The sequence below is a fragment of the Euphorbia lathyris genome, chromosome 9, assembly GCF_963576675.1.
Source record: "Euphorbia lathyris chromosome 9, ddEupLath1.1, whole genome shotgun sequence".
Classification (NCBI taxonomy): Eukaryota; Viridiplantae; Streptophyta; class Magnoliopsida; order Malpighiales; family Euphorbiaceae; genus Euphorbia; species Euphorbia lathyris.
Window position 1 is genome coordinate 22,861,526 of NC_088918.1, and position 4,489 is coordinate 22,866,014.

The window sequence follows — 4,489 nt, forward strand, 5'->3', positions numbered from 1 at the left end:
TATGGATGCTAGATGATTGGTTTTTGATAAGCTGATCGAATTTACTTTCGATCCGTTTAAAACCATCGTCTTGATTACTTACCTTTCCATTCATAGCATCAATAAATTTGTCGATTTTTGAAGATAAAGTGCTAATCGTATCTCTTGTTTGATTTTGATAATTATTTATCCGATATTGATTAGCATTTGCATTATTATTATTATTACCATCTTTCCAGTTAAAGTTAGGATGATTTCTCCATCCAGGATTATAAGTATTAGAATAAGGATTAGTAGTTTGGTTTTGTCCTTGGACAAAATTTACCTGTTCTATCTCATTCATACCTTCGTAATCAATGTCTCTCTGGATTGGATCATTAGGATCGCATGGTGCCATAAATTTATCAATTTTTTGCGATAAGGCAGAAAATTGGGCTTGTAACATTGCTACAGGATCAAGATTCATTATACCTTTAACCGATGATGTACCTGAGGATGATGGTTTCGCCGTCGGTATATGGCCACGCTCGGCGGGCCACATACTGCTGTTGATTGCCATTTCTTCCAAAAGTTCTCTTGCTTGGGCGGACGTCTTCTTCATAAATAACCCTCCAGACATAGCATCTAATGAACCTCTAGTTGTAGGATTTAATCCATTATAGAATGTCTGCATTAAAAGTGCATCTGGCAGTTGGTGGTGTGGGCATAAACGTTGAAGTTCTTTAAAACGTTCCCAAGCTTCATAAAGAGTTTCATTATCATTTTGTGTAAAAGAAGTCAACTCTTTGATGACTCTTGCGGTTTTTGCTAAGGGAAAATATTTTTGTAAAAATGCTTGGGCTAATTGGTCCCAAGTTTCAAATGTTGCAGCAGGCATAGAAGTTAACCAAATTTTTGCCTTATCCTTCAAAGTGAAAGGAAAGAGGCGAAGTTTGATTGCTTCGGCTGTTACATCAGTAATTTTAAAAGTGTCACAAATTTCTAAGAAATTTGTCAAATGTGCATTAGGGTTTTCGTTAGGTAGTCCATAAAACGTTACGTTGTTTTGCAACATATTAAGCAAAGCATGCTTAATTTCAAATTGATTTGCGTTTATCCGGGGTCTAACTACACTATTAGTTACACCGGCCATTCCTGGCCTAGCATAATCCATAAGTGTCGGTGGATCGGCCATAATCTCTGGCTGGTCTACTTTGGTTTTTAAGGGTGTTTTGTCTTTGTTTTTGTTGTTTTTCTTGTTTTTCTTAAGTGTTCTTTCAATTTCTGGATCTAAAGGATCTGGTGGCGTGCCCGAATTTCGCAAACTGCGCATGAACTTGAAATTGTTACACGAGCCAAACTGCCTTCAAAACAAAATTGAAAACAAGTATGTTATATAACTGAAAATAAATAAAATATAAAAATTGTATAAAAATAATGTATAAACCTATATTCGAAAATAAAATACGAAAAATACAAATTTTGTCAAAAATTTTGGCGTATCCCCGGCAACGGCGCCAAAAACTTGTTGAGCAATTTCCGCAAGTGCACGGTTTCGCTTGTAGTAATAAAAATATCGATCTCACAGGGATACGTTTTTTTAACGAAAAAACTTATTTTTTGAATCTGTTAATTTCGAACTAGTTAGATTTACTATTAAATGTAAATGAAAAGTGAAAATTGGTTTAATTGAATTTAGGAAATTTGTTTAATTGAATTTGTGAACTTTGAGTATTTGAAAATGCTGGAATAAGATTTTATATTTAGAATAAATCGATTGTTAGAAAGGTCTTCTGATTTTAAGGATGAATTTTACAAAACAGGAACATTTAGAACTTTTTAGAAAAACGAATGAATTTATTCATTTGCATTAAGCAAAGAAAACAACTTAAACTTTGTATCAATTATGATGATGAAATAAATGACGGAACCTCTAATTAATTGGCTTTGAACGCGACAAAACCCTTTCGGGATAGTTGCCCTTACTCAAATTAAAACTCTTTCGAGATGATAATTTGCCTAAGTGTTCAACAAAGTTTCCTTGTAATGATTTTGAATTCAAGTGCATATTAATGAAAACACCAGCCTCACTTATATTGGATTGGTTACCATAAGTGTTGCATAACGATTTGTCGAATAGAACGGACTTTATTAGATGAAATATAAATTGATACAAGTTTACAGAGAACAAGGAGCATCGAGTTCTTCGAGGGCGTGCAAGTGAAGGGCTTGATCGGTTCTGCTTCCTTGGGTTTCCTAAGAGGTTGTCAGGCTCAGGGGCGAACACTCTACTCAATCTTCTCGTTGTAACTTCGTAATAGGGATTCGGTCGGCCACTACCATGATGCAAACTAAAACTGGAACAATGTCTAAACGCTACTGAGTTGTAATTAAACTATAAACAATATGTGTACCTCATCTTGTTTTGTACAGAATCTAATTTCTAACTCTCGAAATGTGTTTACTTAGAACTTCGACATAAGTTCTACGCTCTGATTCTATATCTATATTATAACATTTCACTGCTACTTTTTCTCAGCATCAACTCTTTATTTATAAATGTTGAAGGGTTGTGTTTGAAGTGATGTATCCGTTAGTTAAGAGTCGTGTCCGTTGTGAAAGGACGTCTTTATCCACTTGAACGAACGCGTTTCTTGGATTTTCAGCATGTGTTAAATGCTCTTTGTAAAATTTCTGCACTTACCGAGGATGGTAATCCGCGGCCGTGAATGACGTAGCATTGAGTTGAGCTTCGGACGAAGGGGAGAAATAGCTATACCACGCGTGTCGCGGCCGTGGGTTGAGGATCCACTGTCGCAGCCCGGTGATTTTTCTCACTTCTTAGCTTTCATTCGTGTCTTCGACTTGGCGCTTTCGATTTACGTCGTCTTTGACTCCTTTTGTAGGGTTTTTCTTCTGTTTTAGATCCTTTTTCGTTCCTATTTGGATTTTACCAAATATTTAGGTACCTTGCAAGAAAGAAAGATATTCGAGAGTAAAAGTAATCTAAACAGATATAAATAACACGAATTTGTAATAAAAATGATGTAAATGTTAATGATATTTTAGGTATATTTTGGGCTTAACAGGCTCCAAGGAATGAAACGCATAATCCCTGGCCTAAGAGCAATGGCACCATGACTCCAAACAGATTGTAAAGCCTCTGCGGACGAAAGAATGATGTGGTAAAAACCTCTACCCAGAGAAATCAATTTCCAATTAGGCGAACCACCCCAAATAGATGAAAGTTTGGCCTTCAAGTTCGGCTGCTTCCAAGGAGATTCCCCTTTAGCAAGAGTGATACGTCCGATAATAGAATGCTTACAAAGATTAAGCCTTTCATTATAAATATCCTGTTGTATTTTGACGGCTTTAAAGCCGCCTTCTTCTGATATAAGAGATCGATCCACGAGCGGCGGAACATCCGGAGAAAAAGCCGCAGAAGTATCAGCACCGACAAGGGTAGCCGCATAGGACCTAGGTCCAGCAGAGGGCCCGGGTCTCGAAGGAGGACAATTCTCAGTATTATTAGATCCAGGTAAGGCATTTTTCAAGAAAGCGGATCTAGAAAAAAGATGAGCAATGGAACAATCCATCTCCATTAGATCTGCGATAGACGTAGCCTCACAAACCCTAGGTAAACGATCAAACCACCCAAACCAAAAAAATTAAGATGATATTTTGTATACAATTCTTTCTATCACCAAAGAATATGGTAAATTAGAGATTATTATCTTTCTCAATATGATTCTTAATGAACATAGATCTGTTATAATTTTTATTATTTTATAATTCTTTTAATGAGCATAGATCAGGTAATTCTTCAACAGGTAATCCAGTCGATCGCGGCAAAAGAAACGCATGACGGCGAAGGCACGACGGCGGCGGTCGGCAGGCGAGAACGAGCCGGTGACAGATCCGCAAATACAATGCGAGATCCGACACAGCAACGGAAAAGGACGGCGGCAGAGAATAGCGGCGACGACCAAGCCCAAACAGAGCGGCGGCGATCCAAACCCAAGCAGAGCCTTCTCCTTCCTTTCAACGAAAAGAAAAGACTATCGATCTAAGGCATATCGCGAGAACCGACACAGCCCTGGAGAGAGGAAGAACGACGAACAGAGGCGACAAGAGGAAGAGCGGCGGGAGAGAAGAGTGGCGGCAGAGAAGCCCAAACGAGCGACGGCGAGCCAAACCCTAGCAGAGCCTTCTCCAGATATTATTGCTGTCGTTCTCCCCGACCTCAGATAATGTTAAACAGCAAGAACAAGTTCAACGTCGATTAAATCTAATTAAATCATCGGATTGGTCACGCGAAAAAGCTTGACATTGAGAAAGTACAACATTATTATGATAACCAAATACAACATTAATGATGTTCTAATTAATGGTGTTGTCCCCCTATTTATTACCTTGGAATTTTAAGCTCAATTTATAAACTTTTATGAGGTCAATTTGTAAATCCTTAGGATTCGAAGATTAATTTATAAATTTTTAAGTTTTTATTTTTTAATTTTTTAAGCATTCATTT

The 4,489-nt window shown here is 37.4% G+C and overlaps 1 non-coding gene across 1 annotated transcript; it reads left to right on the plus strand.

The window, feature by feature from the left end:
- Positions 1-668: 668 nt before the first annotated feature.
- LOC136207590 (small nucleolar RNA R71) lies at positions 669-775 on the plus strand. Its single transcript, XR_010676724.1, has one exon. It is a non-coding gene; the product is annotated as a small nucleolar RNA R71 (small nucleolar RNA).
- Positions 776-4,489: the final 3,714 nt, after the last annotated feature.